Source organism: Lissotriton vulgaris, chromosome 7 (genome assembly GCF_964263255.1).
Source record: "Lissotriton vulgaris chromosome 7, aLisVul1.2, whole genome shotgun sequence".
Taxonomy (NCBI): domain Eukaryota; kingdom Metazoa; phylum Chordata; class Amphibia; order Caudata; family Salamandridae; genus Lissotriton; species Lissotriton vulgaris.
This window is the reverse complement of record NC_141695.1, coordinates 1,009,157,041-1,009,178,996: the sequence shown is the minus strand read 5'-3', so window position 1 is coordinate 1,009,178,996 and position 21,956 is coordinate 1,009,157,041.

Below are 21,956 nucleotides of genomic sequence, written 5' to 3'. Positions count from 1 at the left end.
TCAGCCCTGAGCGGACATGGGGTGCTGAATAGCCATACTGCCCTGTCATCACTTTAACTACATGTTTTGCAGGTCATTTTCCCCTTCTCAGCTGCAGCTTTGCAATGCTTCTTGCTGTTCCTCACTTTTTCCAATCGAACTTGTTGGTGTTCTTCATGCTATGGTACGAGGAGCATTTACCACTCTGACAACTCTTGCATGATGCCCTTTCACAGCCACTGTGTTACATCCTAACAGATGCCACATCTATCTTTCATTTCAGTCCTTCCACAATGAAAGACTTTGGGCCGGATGCTTGAAGATACTGTGTGAACACATGATCCCTTATTGCAACTCTACTTTTTGCAAATGTTTTTAATTTTTTGCAAACCGACCTATGCACCATTAGAATACGAGTGTCTAATAGAACTGCCTTCCTAATTAATATAGATTATGTAGGTTGCAAATTACTGTTTCCTCCGATTGGCTGCAATCACAGGGCAGACTACCGTTCCTGTTATTGAATTTCCTATTTTTTTTATAAAGCAGCTTCATTTTTTGTAAAAGAAATGAGTCTGCTTTTAAAAAAACCAATACATTTTGGAAAGCTTCAGTGAGACTAGGCACTGTCTACTTCTGCTGAAGCTGCCACCGTGATTCCTAAAGAGGACGTTGTTCAAAGAGGGCCCATTTCCTTTTGTAAATCAGTTACCGTCCTAACTGACAAGCAATATGAAAGGGATGCTTAAAACTCACTCCTTTGAAATTGTTATTTAATAACGCATACTACATCAATTTTAAGAGGTAGCAAAACTTAAATGACTTCTAGAATGAGTTCAGTACACAGAAAATTACTTTCTAGCTGCCAGGAATCCACTGAGGTAGCGAATAAGATGGTTTGTGACCGTTAAAGGTTTTAGAGCATTGTGCCATTGATTCAGGTTTGATAACCTTGACCCTCTCCATTACTGTCCCAGTGCTCATCTCTAATACTACCACCAGCCTGAGGCAGGCTCAAGCAATTCTCAATCCCTCACAACCATCATGTTCCAGGACTTAGAGCATGCACCAGAATACTAGCACTAATCGTTCCTCCTCTTTTCCAGCTTCTTTCTGCCTGGAAAAAGGCTTAGAACCATCTGTATTTGTTGTGCTTGAGTCTTGAGACTTGAGGCTCCAAAATGATTGTGGTAAAGCTACTGACATTGCCTTATTAGATGTGTCCACTGCATTCAATATCTTGGACTACTTGATCATAGTGAAAAGATCATAGTGAAAAGCCTCAAAAGCATTGGTGCCCAGTGCTCTGCCCTTAAATTTGGTATGTATTTTTCAAACACTGCACTTTGCCCATCTCAATTCCATCATTTACCTCTTAATGTATTTGTCTGGAGTATAAGCCCCCATGCTCTTATTTTTAAGTCTATATGCACTTGGAATCACATTTGCTGTTCTGCGTTTAGTGAAAGGGAGAAAGGAAAACATTGCGATGTATACTAAGATATGGTGCTGTTTCTCTCTCTTTTCTGGCACACTTAAGGCTGCCATGTGCCAATGCACAGACCCGTTTGTACTTGAAGGTTACCCTTCAAGTACAACATTCCATGCTTTGACATAGTTTAACATTTTCCCCACTTTGTATGTGTGCAATATGGTGTTGTTGCTCTCTCTGTGCTTGCACACTTAAGGTAGCCATGTGCCAATGCACACACTCTTGTGCTATGGTGGAAAGGTGCATGTGACAGAAAGCCTACATTTTGTACTGGAAGATGAACCTTCCAGTACAACATTCTATACTTTGACATTTTCCCCTGTTTGTATGTGGGCTGTGCAGTGCAGCACATCTACAACGTTGGAAAGGTTTGGGAAAATAAAACTTTCTTAATTGTTATGCCCGCCCTGAGGATGCACAGGTTTTTGCCACAAATACCTGTCTAGCAATGGTAATAGATGGGAATTTACATCAAAAGGATGGATGGCCTTCCCTTGAAACAAATTAGCTAAAAGTACCACATGGTGGTACTTTGGGTTTTCTTTAGGCCACTTTCTAATGCAAATCAGGATTTGCTTTGGGACATAAATCCCAGTGTATAACTTTGGGCAGGGTTTGGGTCACTTGTGCGTCATAAGCCTTCAAAGCTACATAGGTTATCATAGGCTGTACTTAATCCAGTGAAAGCAGAGATCCTGGTTGTGGGCTTCAGATTAATCTCAGTAAAAGATCTTTATGGCCTGTTAAGCTCCCTTACAGACACCACTGTATTACCCAGATCCATAAACTTAGTTTTCAAAGACCCAAACATAGCAATTGAAAGATGAATATTTTCATTCATGGTCTCTTTGGAAGGTATTTCAATTTCAATTCAATTTCCGTCTTTATTCGATCATAATCAATCATAAAAGACACATATAAACAATACAATCTGATATAAAAGACATAAAATCGTATACAGAGTATTTAAAAAAAAGCATATCCTTTTAAAATCCCAAGACTTTTTAAAACAAAGATTGAAAAGGTGAATTCATAACCAAGGGAAATTAGGACACAGTTACAGATGGCATAATTATAGACACCAATGTTTAGATAAGTGTTTGTGGGGGAACTCGGGAGCACCCACGTATAGACAAAACAGGTTACGTGCTGCCTCGCAGTTTCTTTCTTCTAAGGGCCCAAGTGCAGCTCAGGAACTTAGCCATAGCAATAACTTTGAATTCAGTAGTTCCAGTTTTTAGAACACGCAGGGCTAATTGGCAAGATCTTGTACCAAGCAATCTGCAAACCGGCTTTAGCCATTTCTGTTGAGGGCTCCGATAAGCAGGGCACACAAACAGGACATGCATTAAGGTCTCATCCTCAATTAAACAAGTATCACATTTTATATCCCGGTCATCCCCCCACTTATTAGTGAAGGATTTTATGGGGAGTGTTTCCACTCTAAATTGGTGGAAAAGTTTTCTATCACCAGGGCATGTGATAATGTCCCAATAGGCCTCAAACTTGTACTCACACTTAAAATCTAGAAAGGGGCATGTTAGGGAACCACTAACAACTAATGACAGTGCCTTTGCGTAAACCCTTGTCCCTGTAAATGACTTTCAGGTCTTTTTTAGACGGGAATACATTCCCTTCCGGGTTCTCCCACAGGTGAATAAGGCCCGACATCTAATAACAATGCCTTAATCTTTGTTAAGCAAGAGATTTTATTTGACTTGTCCGCTTCTTTAATAGACTTAACGGCTCTTGCATAAGGTGCAAGCTCCGGGGTAGACCACAATTTTCGCCAATAGTCAAGTGGTCTAAAACCTGCGGCCTCCTTAAAGGAAGTATATCCTAAGTCTAAAAGTAGGGGCCTAATAGGCGAAGATTGAGGAAGGCCGGTCAGTGCCCTCAGAAACTTATTCTGGGCTGAGACCAATGGAGCTAAATTTTCGAACCCCCAGAGTTCCGCCCCATAAATTATTGAAGCTCTACCCTTCCCTTGGTAAATGGATAGAGCCGGTCCCACTGGTTTGGTTTGAAACAGCCGAAATTCTTTTAAAAGGGCCCCTGCAAATTGATTATGCCTTAGTACTAGTAGATCTAACTGTGGCTTCCAATTCGAACGTTTACCCAAAGTAACGCCCAAATAAGCAAAGGAGTCAGTTTGTTCAAGGGGCACATTATTCATTTCCGCTCTAGCTTTCACAACTTTATGTTTGTGCAAGACCATGAACTTCGTCTTATCGACGTTAACTACTAATTCATGGTCATTGCAAAACAACGTGAAACGATCGAGGGCACGTTGCAGACCAGATTGTGTCTTGGACAAACTTGAAGTGTCGTCTGCAAACATTAATAGCGGAATCCTGGATCGAGCAAGAGTGGGTGCGTCCATGGGATATTCTGTGTAATATGAGATAACATTGTTTATGAACAAAGAGAAGAGGGTAGGGGCCAGCACACACCCTAATTTACTCCCTTGCTTACAGGGAAGCGATCTGTTAGCTCACCTTGCTGACCCCAGCGTACTTGGGCGTATGTTGATTCATGTAATTTTACAATAAATGATAAAATCTCACTAGGCATCCCTGCTTCCCTCAGGGTATCCCACATCTTACGGCAGGGGACTAAGTCAAAAGCAGATTTAAGATCTACGAATGCTGCATCCCTCCTGCCAAAACCACTGTATTCCAGTAAATCATCATGAATCTAAAAACGTCATAGATAGTGCTAACATGGGAACGAAATCCTGCTTGATAGGTGGATAGTATTTAATTCGGGAAACCACCTTTACAACACAACTTTTACAACGCACTACCATTACAATGAAACTTTTACAATGCAGCATCCATTACAACGCATGCCATTACAACGCAACTGTTACAACGCATGACACTACAACGCATACCACTACAAAGCATGTCATTACAACGCAGTCATTACAACTCATACCATTACAACGCATACCATTACAAAGCATAGTACCCTTACACTATTCCACACTTACCCTGCTGTTGCACCCCCTGGAGTTAGAATAGTAATTTTTACCCATACACTATACAACACTTACCCTACTGTTGCACCCCCTGGAGTTAGAATAGTAATTTTTACCCCTACACCATCCAATACTTACCATACATGCAATGTAATGGTATGCGTTGTAATGGTATGCATTGTAAAGGTAGTATGCATTGTAATGGAATGCGTTGTAAAGGTAGTTTTTAAAAATGTGTTGTAATGGCATGCGTTGTAATGGAATGGGTTGTAATGGATGTTGCATTGTAAAAAATGCGTTGTAATGGTATGCGTTGTAAAAGTATGCGTTGTAACATAATACATCCATTTCATTCTTATCTACCCACCTATTTCCCCTACTTAGCACTAATCTCGCCACAATTTTCTGAAGGCTTATGGGACGGTAATTAGATGGACACCCCTTTTTATAAATGGGGATTATTTCTACCCCACACCAGGATTCTGGAATGGGGGCGCCTTTAGCAGCCGCGGGCCGTGGAGGGAGTTGTGGGGATTGGTGTCAGTACAACGCGGTTTTTTACAACGCATTCCGTTACATCGGAATTTTTACAACGCAGGATCCATTACATCGGATGCCATTACAACGCATGGCATTACATAGCAGATGCTATTACAACGCATGGCATTACATCGTAAGTATAGGTAAGTATACCTTTTTAAAAAAAATGTAATTAAGTTAATTTTATTAATTTTATTTAATTAATTTAATTAAAATACATTTTAAAATAGTAATTAATTTAATTTAATAAAATAAAATCTATTTATTTAATTGAATTTTAATAAAAATTGTAATTAATTTTATTTAATTAATATAATGAAATTAATGTAATTTAAATATTTTTTTAAATGTAATTTAATTAAATTAATTAAAATAATTTATTTAATTTAATTAATTTAATTAAAAAATGTTATTAATGTAATATAATTAATTTAATTTAATAAATATATTTTAATTAATTTAAAAATGGTAAATATAATTTAATTAGCCCTAAACACAAACCTACCCCTACCCCTGAACCCTAAAATACCCCTGTACCCCAAAACCCAAACCCTGCCCTAAAACCTAAAAACACCCCTGTACCCCAAAACCCAAACCCTGCCCTAAAACCTAAAAACACCCCTGTACCCCAAAACCCAAACCCAGCCCTAAAACCTAAAAACACCCCTGTACCCCAAAACCCAAACCCTGCCCTAAAACCTAAAAACACCCCTGTACCCCAAAACCCAAACCCTGCCCTAAAACCTAAAAACACTCCTGTACCCCAAAACCCAAACCCTGCCCTAAAACCTAAAAACACCCCTGTACCCCAAAACCCAAACACTGCCCTAAAACCTAAACACACCCCTGTACCCCAAAACCCAAACCCTGCCCTAAAACCTAAAAACACCCCTGTACCCCAAAACCCAAACCCTGCCCTAAAACCTAAAAACACCCCTGTACCCCAAAACCCAAACCCAGCCCTAAAACCTAAAAATACCCCTGTACCCCAAAACCCAAACCCTGCCCTAAAACCTAAAAACACCCCTGTACCCCAAAACCCAAACCCTGCCCTAAAACCTAAAAACACCCCTGTACCCCAAAACCCAAACCCTGCCCTAAAACCTAAAAACACCCCTGTACCCCAAAACCCAAACCCAGCCCTAAAACCTAAAAATACCCCTGTACCCCAAAACCCAAACCCTACCCTAAAACCTAAAAATACCCAAACACCCCAAAACATATACCTCAGTACCCCAAAACATATACTCCTATACTCATACTTATTTAAAAAATTACTTAAATTAATATATTTAATTTATAATATTAAACAACATAAATAAATTAATTTATTTAAAATTCTTAATGATTAAATTAATTATATAATATTAAAAAAATTTAAAAAAATTATATACTTACCAATACTTACGATGAAATGGTATGCGTTGTAATAGCATCTGCTATGTAATATCCTGCGTTGTAATGGCATCCGATGTAATGGAACCAGCGTTGTAAAAGCTGCGTTGTAACAGCATTCCGACGTAAAAGTTGCGTTGTAACAGTGACATACCGAGTTGTGGTGGGGCAGAAAGGCGGGGCGGGGGAGAGGCAGGGTGGGGGTTCTAAAAACCAGAATATGGATAATTGGAGGTAAGTAAACAATTTAATTAATACAATGAATTTCGTAGCGCGGGCTGCATCGCATTTTGCAATGCATGTCGCGCTACAGAATTTGTGGCTGAGTCCGTCTCTACACAGGGTTGATGGCCAGAACTATCTTAGGGCGATAAAAATTGGGCCTGATAGTGTACGACCCACACTTCGGGGGGAACGTTATTAATAGGGGCCGATCCAGCACCACCATTGCCCCATGTTATTAAATGCCAGCATCAACACCAACTTTTCCCGTTAGTTGCCTCTAGGAGATACCTCCATCTATTTTCGTCATATGCCTTCTTTGCCCTAAATTGAGTGGACTTGTAAACTGCCCTACGTTCCCCTTTCTCCAGCGTAGATCCCGCCCTTATTGCTTGTGACAATTATCTAAAAGCAAGCCTGCATGCCCCGTCATACCATTTAGCAGCTTTATGGGTGGGGCGCACATTAGATCTTTTTGTATTCTTAACAAAGTAGCTTTTCAGCTTAATAAACAGAGACTCATGTACTTCGGTAAGGGTTGTCAGACTAACCTCACTGGAATCAAGATGAGATAGGGCTACAAGAGAGTGAACCTTATCTGCATCATAGTGCCCTCATTTTCAGATACCCATGCTCATTTTAGTCTTCGGCTGTCAAGAGACATAACAACATCTGCCGTAACAAACTCTGTGCCGCCCCTCCCCAGCGGGCGTCCCTTAACCTCTAGAGTCGATGACAATGGGTTGTGATCACTCTCTGGTCTGATTACAACCTCCATATCCTTTAATCTTGACCACAGTTCTAGGTTAATAAGAAAGTAGTCAATCCTGCTACTTCTTCTCCCATTACTAAAGGTAGGATTACCTTTACCATCCGATTTTGTTCTCCCATTGGCAGCCCGGAGCCCACCCTCCATTGTCAGGCTTTTTAGTTGTAATACTGCCTCTGTCCATTTATTGATTGGGGGAGCGTTAATTAGGGACACCCCAGCTCGCATCCTCATCACTGGTAAGACTAGCTTCTTCTAAACCCAGAGGCTCAAATGTACAATTAAAATCCCCCGCGATAACCCAATTACTTGTCCCTTCCAATGACTTAATAATGACTTAATAAATTGATCTAGGCTATAGATGGTCGGAGAGACTTTCCCTTCGGCCAAACTTCTAGCATAGACATTGACAAGAGTAAAACCAGGACTAAGTTCAAAACTTATTTTTAGGACCTGGATGTCTGCGTTGTCAATCCCAAGTTTTTCAACCTGGAGGCCCACCTGCTGTCTTACCCAAACCATTAGTCCCCCCGAGGGGCGCCCCTTAGAGTTTGCAATGGCGGGCTTACCAAAGGCCAGATAACCTGGTCAGAAAATAGTACTCAGGGACCAGGTCTCCTGAAAAGCGATAATATCGTAAGTCTCGATTAAAATATAGACCGATCAGAGGAAGTAGTCTTCGTTAATAAACCAGCAGTGTTCCATGATAGCAAACTTAATGTGCTCACATCATTACCTTCTCCCTGTTCTAACGGTGTCAGGGCCTTGGAGTGCTCAGACCCCCCGGATGTAACCTGCTGAGGGCTTAAGGTGATCACAGGGGAGGATACAGGTAGGGTAATTTGAGCCTCTGTCACAGATAAGACTACGGGAGACAGTCAATCGCACAAGTCTAAACCAGACAAGGGAGCAAATCTGTTAGCAAGGTTAAGATCAAAGAGGCCACCTAAAGGTCTTTGTGGTGCGAGTCTGCTTCTGCCTCCTTGCGGAAAAGGGTGATTCGTTCAATGAAAAAAGCCCAGAGGCAATAAGGAAATGTTCCTGGGTAGACGCCATTGGTTTTTACTCGTCAACACTTGGCAAAGACTCTACCAAGTGGAAGCTTGGGCTCTTGTCTTGGGTATTCAAAATCGTTGCTCCTTTCCACTTAAATGTCGATAACATACATGGAATTATTTATTGGAACTGTCAAGTAGTTGAACTCTTGCAATACAGAATACAAGATTAAGCAAGTGGAGGGCGGGATTTTTGATCTCTATCTTATCACTCTAGATCTAAACCCCGTTCTGGTCGATTGAATCTTTATTGCCTGTCATTGAGGAAAGAAAGTGCATCCAATACCAGGTTAGTTTGATCAATAATGGGCTCGACTCTGAAAAACCACAGACTACTTCTAAGTTTTAAAGGTTTATTACAGAGTCATTGATAACTGCAAGTACAGACATCTCAAAATGAGATTCAAAAGATATAGAGGCACTAATACAAACATATGTTCTCTAAAAGCTCTTAGGCGAGCAAAGAACACTACTAGAACTAGTTCCAAAATCAGCAGGGCTGCAAGCATAGACACGAATTGTGATCTATCCGTCATTTACAAAGGAAGGAAGGAATCAGGTTAGGCTGTCCCTACCCTGTACTAGATGGTATCCCTACTTAAAGAGATCCCAACCTATCAAAGGTGTCAGCTGTGAATATCTTCCTAAGAAGATCACCCACTCTTAGTCTCTAGGTGAAAACCTATGATCTTCAGTCATGACCCCTCTCTGCCTACCCATCCGCTCTCTGAAGGGTCCTCAGGCATCTGCTCTAACTCCACCCAGGGGTGCTGTCCCTAATACAAAAACACAATTACTGTTGAAACGCCCCTCACGAGACGCCCCTCACGTGGTGTCGATTCTGGCTTTTTCCATGATGATCTTCCTCTGGGCCTCGTGTTTAGCGTTGACCTTGCTTCTCAGGTTCTTCTCCGGCCCGCTGATACCCCCTAAACATTCCTGAATCCTCCTCCATGTCTGTACCAGTCTCTCTGAACAGAGCTCTATTCATCAAACTTTTAATCGAAACCCCCTTGCACCTGCAGACAGACATCCGCAGCTTGGATCCCAATTCTCATAAACTTCTAACAGAAGTTTGCAACTTATTTCTCGACACAGCTCGGCCTGTACCAACACGTGCAAATCAGAAAAACCCTTGTTATCACTTCAGGCCTACAACCCTTCTCGCAGAGGTTTTATTCTCTTCAAATCCTTTCGTGAATTAAAATAACATGTTAACACTTTATTCTTTGGTTATGCGAAACACTTCTATGGAATATAAATCTAACCAATAAACAGAATTACTATAACATTAGTGCAATCCATGTCTATGTATATGTGTACATTTCCAAACCCTTCTGCCCTGGCCATGAGGCCTGCTCCCTTCTATGCTTTGCAGCATGACATTCCTCCATTAGCAGCTACATAACATGGATCATGATTAGTCACGTCTAATAAGAATACATTTCTCCACACATTTCTGCGTCAGTCCCACTTCTATATGAATTCTCTATGTTAACTACACACGTCTAAGTATAGGTGAATATATCTTCAACACTTACAAGCACTTCTATTATAATTGTGCGACTAACTTATGTTTATGGTGCACTCATGCATTTTGTTCAGTTTGCCCTCTCTCAGTTCCCCCCTTTGATGACCTCTCGTGGTCATCACCAAAATTCAAACTGAACTAGTTGCCATCCCCCCTCGTTTCAGCATTTCGAGAGCCCTCAGACTCTTGTACTGATTGTCCTGCATGGCAGCTAATCTCCGTTCCTGTTCTCTCCTGGATCTCTCCAACCTATTTGATCTGTACCATTGGTACGACCTCACCAATCCCCACAACATGATCACACAGATCACTATTATGATGATAGGCTTCAGTATGTACCATACAAAGCTCTTCCCTATGTTGGCGAACCAACCTCCAACTTCACCAATTCCATGACCCACTTTTTCCCAAACATTTACTTTAGTCAGGTCTTCGATCTCTTTGTGAATGTTAGTTATGTTCATAATAACTTTCTCCAGAGGTTTTGAATTGTCTGGAATGTACGTGCAGCATTCCTGGACCTTCAAAGCCTTACAGACTCCGCCCTCTTTTGCTAGCAGAACGTCTAACGCAAGACGGTTCTGAAGCACCATGGCCCTTATCGATTGCATCTCTCCTTCCACCAGCATTAAGGATCTAGCAGTACTGGCAGACAATCTGTCTACGACTGTTGCCAGTCTCCTAATTTTGACATCGAGGATCAGTCCTAAAAGAGTAAATGCAGCTCCAAATACGTCTCCAACTATTTCTGCATCCCCTAGGTCTCTTCTCCCTCTTGTTGAGACCTTACCCTCTATGATCTCTAAGTCTTGAGCGTGGTATATTTTGGGGAAGACAATGGCCAAATAGCATGATCCGTACCAGTTATCAGGTAGTCTCACATAGGCATTTCTTCCACATACAAAATATACATTTGGAATCACTTGCATTCCTTTCAAGAAGTCCTTTGTGTAATATTCTAATCTAAAAGCATGTTCACAACTGACCTCCCCTACGAATACATTTTCGTAGTACGTTTTACTTCTGTGAAGGCATAACTTTCCTCTCTGCGTTCTATCCAAAGCTATTGGACCACTACTACCCTTCCTTTTGTGGTCCTTCTCCTCCTCGGTCCAATCCGTCTTCCACTGTCCTGATTTTTTCAGAATCTTTTGCCTTCTATAACGATCATCCACTTGCCCTATAAACTTCTTCTCAACTTCTGACACTTTGCAAGTCAGATTGTTTCTGCGGGCATGTGAAGTATCTAGGGTATCCCAGGGAATGAAGAACTTTGCCAATCTGTCTTCACTCTTATAATAGTCCCACTTATTCATTTGCTTGTAATTTGGGACTTCTGGTAACACTGCATCGTAATTAGAAAAATAATACTCAAAACTATCTCTATCATAAAATATGCTAAGCAATAAGCTACATGTAATGCCATAAGTCAGTGGTAGGTGATGATATCTAATGCCTTCATATACAGACGCAGGCAGTTGCATACACACATAACAGTCTTTGACCTCCATGGCATCCACGTATTCGTATAACAGTTTGGCATAAGCATTTGACCTATAGTCACCCTGGGACTCATCCATATGTAACCTACGGGCTTCTGCTGCTAGTAACGCTTTCTCCTGTTCGGTTTCACCTTTCTTACCAGCAGCAGTGGGGTTTGGTGTCACTACAGATTTTGTGTCTGGTACCCCTGCCTCACTCTCGTGTCCCATCACATATGATACAGTAACTACTAAAGCTATAAGAAGTATCACTCCCACTATAAGTGTGCCTATTATACATTTGGCTCTGCGGTTTGGATTACCGGCCTCCATGTTCTTCAGACAGTACGGTTCCTTTCTCCCTTTCAACACACAGTTCTTTCTCTTGAGTTCCTTTACAGTCTCTCTTATCTCGACTTCAGTCTTTAGAACCACACAATCGGAAGCTGGCAATCTCTTTTTGCAAAAGTCTTTTTGAACTTTATCTCAGACAACCCTAGCCCTTCTCCGTCAACTTAAAGGAAACTCCTAAGTTTTCTCTGCATTCCTAGGCGCTAGGTTATCTTCTTACTCTTGTTTATTTACAAAGTCTTTAAGCATCTATAATGAGGCTGGAACCAGCGGCTTGGATAGCGTAGTTCAATATTTCCAAACGAAGGATGTGCTCTTCATGACTTGTTATCGTTGTTCCAAAGTCGGGGAATTTCAATTCGGTGAAGAACATGTGCTTTAACTTGCTTAGGTAGGGAGGGTTGGGGATTTTGAACGTTAGTGTCCCTTCTGTTTCGACCCCAGGCACCAACAGCTGTACTTCTACTGTGATGATGGGTTCAGAGCTGGTCACTATCACTGCCTTTATTCTCCCTGTAGCTCGTTCCCAAGACATCTGTCGCCAGATATGTCCACTCAGGAGTGGCGTATCTTCTGCTAGGCACACGTACTCTCCTTGACCTTCTTGGACCTGCTGCTTCAACGCCCAGAGCACCTTCGTCCGGATCTGAGTCTTCGGATATTGGAGCAAGGGTCCTCTCTGGAGTTGATCTCAGACTTGACCTCCTCCTCTGCGGCCAGCTAGCCTCTCTACGCCTTGCCCCTCCGCTCCTTGTCCTTCTGCTTTGCTCGGGCTCACTTTCAGCTTGGCCAGCGTCTGATTCGTACTCCCAGCTACTTCCTCCTTCTGTGGTGTCGTCGGTTTCGCTATTGTACTGACCGTCCTCAGCTTGGTCAGACACGTTCCTAGCTTCTTCTTGCACCTCTACAGCTTGGCTGGCCCCCTCTGTGGCTTCTCTGTCCGCAGCTGGACTTACATCCGAGAGAGGAGCTGTTTCTTCCAGAGGTGCTGGAACTCTCCGCGTGTGAGACGCGTGGATCCAGTTGGGCAGACCTCCCACTTTCACAGCAGTGTTCGATATTAGGATGATCTGGTAGGGCCTACGCCAACGAACATCTAGGCAGCTTCTTCTGACGTGCTTTTTGACCAGTACCCAATCTCCAGGGCACAGGTCATGACACAAGTCCTGGCACGACGGGACCTCGGCAGCCTGCACCTGAAGGGACACAGAATGAATGGCGTCAGACAGACCCTTACAATAGTCCAGGATCATATCATCTGTGATAGTCAACAAGGCTGCCGTCGGTACTGATGGCAATCTCATTGCCCTCCCCATTAACACCTCGTGTGGCGATAGTCCCGTTCTTCTGTCTGGGGTACTACGGATGCTCATAAGAACTAGTGGTAAGGCATCAGGCCAACTCAGAGACGTTGATGAACACATTTTGGCAATTCGGGACTTTATGGTGCCGTTTATCTGCTCCACAATTCCCGAAGCTTCTGGTCGATAGCTACAATGCAATTTCTGGTCTATGTTCAGGGCTGCACAAATCATCTTCACAAGCTCGCTGTTGAAATGCGTTCCCCTATCTGATTCCAAAGAGGCCGGTACCCCGAAGCGCGGAATGAGCTCCCTAAGCAATAACTTGGCTACTGTGAGGGTGTCACACCTGCGTGTAGGGTATGCCTCGACCCATCTGGAAAATATGCAAACAACCACCAGCACGTATCGAAGGCGGTTGCACCTTGGCATTTCAATGAAATCCAGTTGCATTCGATTGAATGGACCTCCAGACCTCCCTATGTGACTCAATGCAACTGGTGTTCTTTTCCCTATGTTCAGCTGCTGACAGGTCACACAACGCTGGCACACTGCTTCTGCTGCTACTCTGAACTTGGGGTTGTACCAGGTTTGTCTGAATACTCTCAGCATAGCGTCTCTCCCTAGGTGTACTGGACCATGTATTTGTCTTGCCATTGGGCTCACCAACTCATTTGGCAACACTGCCCTTCCATCTGCTGAAACCCAAAAGTTTGTCTCGCCTATCACACATCCTGCAGTTTCCCATGTTCTTTTTTCAAAATCTGGTGCATTTTCTTGTATACATTTTAACTCATCCCAGGTACCTACGGTTTCCAATATCATAGCCAATTCAGTCCTTGCATTTATTCCACCCACTTCCACCTCCGTGAAAGAGTATCCCTGCTCGGCACAGTATCGTGCCACTTCGTCCGCGTATCTATTGCCCTGTGACACAAAGTCTTGGTTTCTTGTGTGTGCAGTACATTTCACAACGGCAATAGCTGCCGGACATTGCAAGGCTTCCAACAATAAGCGTACAAACTCTCCATTTCGAATGGGGGAACCTGAAGAGGTCATGTAACCCCTTTGAGACCATAACTGCCCGTAATCGTGAACTACCCCGAAACCGTATTGGCTATCGGTGTATATGGTGACTCGAATTTGGTTGCTTGCCAGGCAGGCACGCGTCAATGCAATAATTTCAGCTACCTGCGCGGAGTGTACTCCTTCCAGGCATGCGGCTTCCACAACTCCAGTAATTGTACAAACAGCATAAGCTGCTCTCAACTGCCCAATATCGTCTCTTACACATGAGCCATCAACAAAGAAAACTTCATCGGGGTCAGTCAGTGGCTCATCCACGATGTCGGGTCTCGGTTTGGTGCATGGTTCAGTCACATCAAGGCAATCATGATCTGTACATACATCATCATCAATGTCACTTGGGAGTGGCATCAACGTAGCAGGGTTCAAAACAGAGCATCTATTGAGGGTCACGTTCTCTGCAGCAAGAATGACTTGCTCATAGCGCGTGAGCCTGCTATTGGTCAGATGCTGTGTTTTGGTCCTGGTCATCAACAGTTCAACAGAATGTGGCACATACACCTCTAACTGGTGTCCCATGACTATGTTCTCACACCTTTCAATGCTGACACCCGTTGCAGCAACGGATTTGAGACATCCGGGCAACGCTGCGGCTACTGGGTCTAAGGTAGCCGAAAAATAGGCAACTGGTCTACGGGCAGTCCCATGGATTTGGACCAGGACTGACAGAGCACAACCCTCTCTTTCACAACAGTAAAGCAAGAATGTTTTGGTGTAATCTGGCATTCCCAGAGCCGGAGCACGACACAGGTCCTCTCTTAGCTGCAGGAACGCCATAAAACAGTCTTTGTCCCATGGTACGGATCACTCACCTCCTTGTGCATCAGTTTTTGCAAGGGTTTTGCTTTCAGTGAAAAGTTCGCTATCCACTGTCGGCAATAACCCACCATCCCTAGGAACATCCTGACTTCTCTCTGTGTTTTAGGCGCGTTCATTTTCATGATCGCCTCTATTCTGTCTGGTGACACCTTCCGTTTTCCTTTTTCAATTCTGTGCCCCAAGTACTGCACTTCTGTCAGGCAGTACTGCAATTTGCTCGGAGACACTTTGTGCCCATTTGCAGCTAGGTGATTTAGCAAAGCAATGGAGTCCTCCCTACAAGCTTCTTCAGTTTCTGACGCGACAAGGAGGTCATCTATGCACTGGACCAGAACCGAATTCTGGGGCAGCACTAGACTTTCAAGATTTTTCTTCAAAAGCTGGTTAAAGATCGATGGGCTCTCTGTATACCCCTGTGGGATACGACACCATGTTAATACGCGACCTTCCAGCTTAAAAGCGAAAAGAAAGTGGCTATCTTCGTCCACAGGGATCGAAAAGAAAGCCTGGCAAAGATCTATCACTGTGAAACATTCAGCTTGGAACGGTATCTGAAACAATATCACTGATGGATTCGGTACCACTGGACAACATGAGACAACTATGTTATTGATTTTTCGAAGGTCCTGCACTATTCTGAATTTCCCACTTGGTTTCTGCAAACCCATAATCGGGGAGTTACATGGACTACCCACGATTTCCTTCAGTATTCCCTGCTTAATCATGGACTCGATCACGGGTTTTATACCTGCAATCGTTTCTGGAGTCAATTTATATTGGGGTGTTCTCGGGAACTCAGCATGTGGCTTTACTATGATTTTCACTGGGTCCACTCCCTTGACTAGTCCCATCTCTTCCCCAGTGAAATCCCATACTTCTGGTGCCACGGTCTCCCTTAGGTCCCATGGGAGCTCATCCACTGTCAAAGTGGGATACAGCTCCACACACGTTCTTGAGTTTGCGACCTTAAAGTCAGCGTCATCATCATTAGTCAGTACTTCCACTCCCTGTGGTGTGCAGTATATTGTACAATTTAACTTGCACAACAAATCCCTTCCCAGTAGACATACAGGACTAGAATCACAAACCACAAACTGATGCTCATCGCTGTATTTCCCTATTTTCACTAGCACTGGTTCTGTCAATGGGCTTGTCATTCTCCTGTTTGCGACCCCCACCACTTGAATCGTTTCTCCGGACATGGGCAGACCTGGAACTACGGCTGATCTTATCGTGGATCGAGTGGCCCCTGTGTCTACTAAGAAAGTCGTGGGACACCCTGCCACTTCGGCCTCAACGTACGGTCCCCTCTGGTCCACCTCTAAGACTGCCCCGAGGGTACAGTCTTCTCTCTCCACTCTCTGTCCTGTTAGGGGATCAACGTAGTAACACTCCTCTCCTCCTACGAAAAGAGGCATCTGTCTATAGGTCTTTCCCCCTGTCGCTATTCGGGGTGGTTGAGGGAACTGGGCTCGTGGAGCTGGGGTCCCCCCTTTGTCCACCCTTCCTTGGTATGCTGTTGCCCCTTTTCCCGGAGTGTGTTGAACCTCTTCCTCCTCTCTTTCTAGTTCTCCAATCTCAACGTTGTAGGGACACTCGCGTTTCCAATGTCCCACCTCGTTACATTGATGGCACCGGGTCGTCTTTTTCAATGTCGCAATGTCTACTCTAGGTCTTGTGTTGGAGTTCTCCTCATTACCTTTGTTCTGGTTATTCTGTCTCCTGCCCCCGGTCCCTGTTCCCTGTTGCTGTTGTCCACCCTTGCCAGCTGACTGCATCTGGACCACCATCAGTTTTTCCTTTAGCTTTTTGGTTTTCGAATCTATCTCATCACTGCAGTACCTAGCATATCTCAGAATTTTGTCTAAAGGTTTATTTTGCCAACAAATCAAGTGTTGCTGAATCATTAAACAAATATCCGGTCTTAAACCCAAAACAAACTTAGACACGAACTGCCCTATGTCTTTAGGATCCATTACGTCCAACCCGCTATATTGTTTAAACGCCTTCAGCAACCTCTCATAATATTCATGAACTGTCTCCTTGGGTTCCTGCCTAGTTCGATCTATTTTGACCCAATCTATAACCTGCATTGGCACCTTATCCTTCAGCCAAGTCATCACTCTCTCATATTTTGCCATTACTGTCTCGGACGGCCCATTAGTCCGTGCATCTCTCTCTGGTTCTGATGTGGGCCATTCAGCACTGACCTTACATGCTGACCACAAGTCTCCTGGTACCACTATGTCAAACAGGGTGTTCAGGTCAATCCATAGTACTTTGGAGATTTTTACGAACCTCTCCATCTGCTTGTACCACTCCACTGGGTTCTCCCTCAGCTTAGGAAAGGAATTGGTAAAGGCAGCTAAGTCCCCCCTACTCCAGGGCACATGCACATAACTCCCGTTTGCTACCTCACGCAAAGGGTATGCCTCTACCTTCTGCAGTCCTCCCTCTGGGGACATCCCAAGTATGCTTCTTCTGACGGTCCCTTTCTTGGACCATCTTTCTTCCCATTTATCCAGCGCTCTCCATGTCCTTATTCCAGTGATCAGTTCCCTTATGTGTGTTTTTAATCCTATTGTTCTTCTCTCATCTAGGTCCTGATCTGAATAATGTAGCCTGTGGTTACCCTGTAATGCTTTGGTCCTCGACAAGTCTACCATATATTTTCCTGCCAATTCGACTAATTTCTCATGTGCTGCTCTCGCTTTCCTAGTGATGTCCTTTGCCATGAACAGTACTTCATCCTGCTCGTACATGTCCATTCTCTCCAAAGGCAAGGTACCATCTACCATGTCATCCAGATCTGATTTTAAGCTGGCGACATCAAGTCTCTTTGCTTTTATCTCGGCTCGCAGTATGTCTTTCTTAGGGTGTTCATTGATCTCTCTCCCATCCCAGCTCCGAGTCCTACGCCTAGGCTCAGGGGTGTTAAGGAGAGTCCTCCCTTGTTCCCACCTTTCTAAGTCCCATGCTCGGCCATCTTCCCTTGGAGGGTGGTGAAACACTGCCCTGTTTCCTCCTATTTCATTTTGTCCATTCTGCCTGTTCTCCTTGGCCCCATGATAGGACTCTCTGCTGTTCTCCACCCTGTCGCTATTCTCTCTTTGCCTAGTGTCACTCAGTATCTGGTAAGTTCCTTCTCGGCTCCCCATGTCCCCAGGATTCCGTTCATGCCCGTGATCGCAGGGGTCATGGCGAGACCTCTCGCAACTCTCGTTTTGTCCACTATTGCCAGACGCATAATGGGTGCACTTAAAGCTGTTCCTGTACTCTTGCGTTCTCCTATCCCCTTCGCTGTGAACTGGGCGGGACACCCCCCCACACTCAGGGCTCCTGTTTTCCAGTACTGGTCTACATCCCCTCCTGGTATGACGAGTGTCTCCGCTACTGCCCTGACTCTTCTCGACCCACTCCGGACTGCTCTCTTCAGCCCCACAGTGAGTGCGGATACTGCTACCCTGGCTTTCCCTCTCAGCTTCTGCTGCTATCAGGCTCTTGTGAGCCTCTACTGCCGCATCCCATTCCTTCATGTACTCTCTTAACTCCTGGAAGGATTTCGGTTCTGGTCCCCTCAGATCCATCGGCCATCTCGGCCCCCCCGGATCTCCTGTGGGATCTACTGCTGTATGTACTGGGGTACTCCAGTCTCTGGGTCCTGGCAGCTGTCTTGGGGAATTTATTGTATCGTTCATCCTCCCCATTTCTGCCCCCTCCCTGTCCAATCGTACCTGTTCCTCCCCTCTGGCTCTCTCTGGGTCATAAATCGATACTATAGGACCTATAGTAACAGGTACTTGCAGGGCGTCTGGTAGCGCATAGGATGTGGCACGCTCCGTTTCTGGCACCTTTTGCACCACAAACCTTCCGACTACCTTCTGCACCGGACTAGGTTGAGGCAATTCTTTATTTGCAGTGGGATCCCAATCTGTGCTAGGAAGCGGTCTATACTCCCCTATGCCAGCCCCCCTTCTCTGCTGGGCTCGGCATTTTCTGTCTCTTTGTGGTACGGGGGTGGCCTATCTGTTAGCAACCTATTTATCAGGCTGTCCTCTGTCTCGCTCTCATCATCCTCCTCTAATGGGCTTCTGTTCTCCGCCACCTCTATCACTGGGTACAGTTTGTTTACTTCTAGGTTATGCACTCTCCATCTCTTAGCATCCGCATCCCATTTGGCATCCTGCACTGCTCTTACCGATCGTTTCACCCTTTCTTGACGCCTGTTCTGGTTTTTCTCGTGCGCCGCCCTAATCCATGCATTGAGGGCTTCAAACTGGGTCGGTCTAGGCAGAGGTCTCATTGAGGTCATAACTGCTTTTAATCGATGTAATACCTCTAATCTGAACGTCCCATACTTTGGAAACGTCAGTTCCTTATTTCCTTCCGTAATCTTACTCCAATTTGAAATCCACAATATAGTATGCAACCCAACATTCGTCGCCATATAATTAGCCGGCGTACCCTCCGGCGGGGCTTCTTCCCCATCATAAGATCTCCGCCTCTCTCTCTTAAACACCGCTCTTAACCATTTAAAACATTTCATGATTAAACGTACAATTTCCTGCTTCGCTATTCTGTTTACTTCCTGGTGACAATCCGCCAATCCTAGCGCGGCTTTGCTAGCTGGCCTATCACAGCGCGGTCCCACTCCGACCGGCCAATCCCAGCGCGGCACTTTTCTGACGTCACTCCTATCACCGCGCGGTCTCACCCGTACTGGCCAATCCCAGCGCGGCACTTTCTGACGTCACTCGTCTCCCCTCTCGCAGCAGTTCCCCTCCTTTCTCAGCTCGTCTCCCGGTCACGCATGCGTCCCATTCATACACCGAAAAATGACTACTTCCGACCAAGCGATCACTTTTCTTGACTGTACGTCCACAGTCTATCTGTAATTGTCACCACAACTGACGAAATGCCTTCCCGGCAATCGTCTCTCTGATAGGTTACTTACACACACCGTAACTTCCGACCAGCGTCCGTTACTCACACACTCACTCTTACGTTCCCCCTATCCTGGTCCTGCGGGCGATCAATGGTACCTCATGACCCCCTTCACACTTGGTTGACAATTACTCTGGATGTCCGATACACCCGAACCACTTAAGCTCTCTTCTGAACTTAAGATTTGCACCGGTTGCGCGCGCTCACAACCTGTTCCACAGTCACTCTACAGGCATTCAACTCCGCAAGACATTACAACATAGATACAACACAAAAACACCGCAATCTAGCACGCATGACCCTTTATACTCACTCTCGACCGTTACTGCTGCTTTTCTTTCTCGCGCCGTCAGCACCCTCTTCGGCGGGCGGTTCTTCCGATCATCGATCTCTAGGGGCCTTGGGGTAATCTAACCTGGCGTAGATCACCTTCCTCAAGAAGGCAACCATCCTCTATAGCTACCAACTGGGAGGGCGGGATTTTTGATCTCTATCTTATTACTCTAGATCTAAACCCCGTTCTGGTCGATTGAATCTTTATTGCCTGTCATTGAGGAAAGAAAGTGCATCCAATACCAGGTTAGTTTGATCAATAATGGACTCGACTCTGAAAAACCACAGACTACTTCTAAGTTTTAAAGGTTTATTACAGAGTCATTGATAACTGCAAGTACAGACATCTCAAAATGAGATTCAAAAGATATAGAGGCACTAATACAAACATATGTTCTCTAAAAGCTCTTAGGCAAGCAAAGAACACTACTAGAACTAGTTCCAAAATCAGCAGGGCTGCAAGCATAGACACGAATTGTGATCTATCCGTCATTTACAAAGGAAGGAAGGAATCAGGTTAGGCTGTCCCTACCCTGTACTAGATGGTATCCCTAATTAACAAGATCCCAACATATCAAAGGTGTCAGCTGTGAATGTCTTCCTAAGAAGATCACCCACTCTTAGTCTCTAGGTGAAAACCTATGATCTTCAGTCATGACCCCTCTCTGCCTACCCATCCGCTCTCTGAAGGGTCCTCAGGCATCTGCTCTAACTCCACCCAGGGGTGCTGTCCCTAATACAAAAACACAATTACTGTCGAAACGCCCCTCACGAGACGCCCCTCACGTGGTGTCGATTCTGGCTTTTTCCATGATGATCTTCCTCTGGGCCTCGTGTTTAGCGTTGACCTTGCTTCTCAGGCTCTTCTCCGGCCCGCTGATACCCCTAAACATTCCTGAATCCTCCTCCATGTCTGTACCAGTCTCTCTGAACAGAGCTCTATTCATCAAACTTTTAATCGAAACCCCCTTGCACCTGCAGACAGACATCCGCAGCTTGGATCCCAATTCTCATAAACTTCTAACAGAAGTTTGCAACTTATTTCTCGACACAGCTCGGCCTGTACCAACACGTGCAAATCAGAAAAACCCTTTTTATCACTTCAGGCCTACAACCCTTCTCGCAGAGGTTTTATTCTCTTCAAATCCTTTCGTGAATTAAAATAACATGTTAACACTTTATTCTTTGGTTATGCGAAACACTTCTATGGAATATAAATCTAACGAATAAACAGAATTACTATAACATTAGTGCAATCCATGTCTATGTATATGTGTACATTTCCAAACCTTTCTGCCCTGGCCATGAGGCCTGCTCCCTTCTATGCTTTGCAGCATGACATTCCTCCATTAGCAGCTACATAACATGGATCATGATTAGTCACGTCTAATAAGAATACATTTCTCCACACATTTCTGCGTCAGTCCCACTTCTATATGAATTCTCTATGTTAACTACACACGTCTAAGTATAGGTGAATATATCTTCAACACTTACAAGCACTTCTATTATAATTGTGCGACTAACTTATGTTTATGGTGCACTCATGCATTTTGTTCAGTTTGCGCTCTCTCACATGCTTAAAACAAGGCTTATTATTCCATTCTTTTGTGTACTTTAGCTGTGCTTAGTTATATAGGGGAGTGTACACATTTTGAGACACAAACGAACTAGA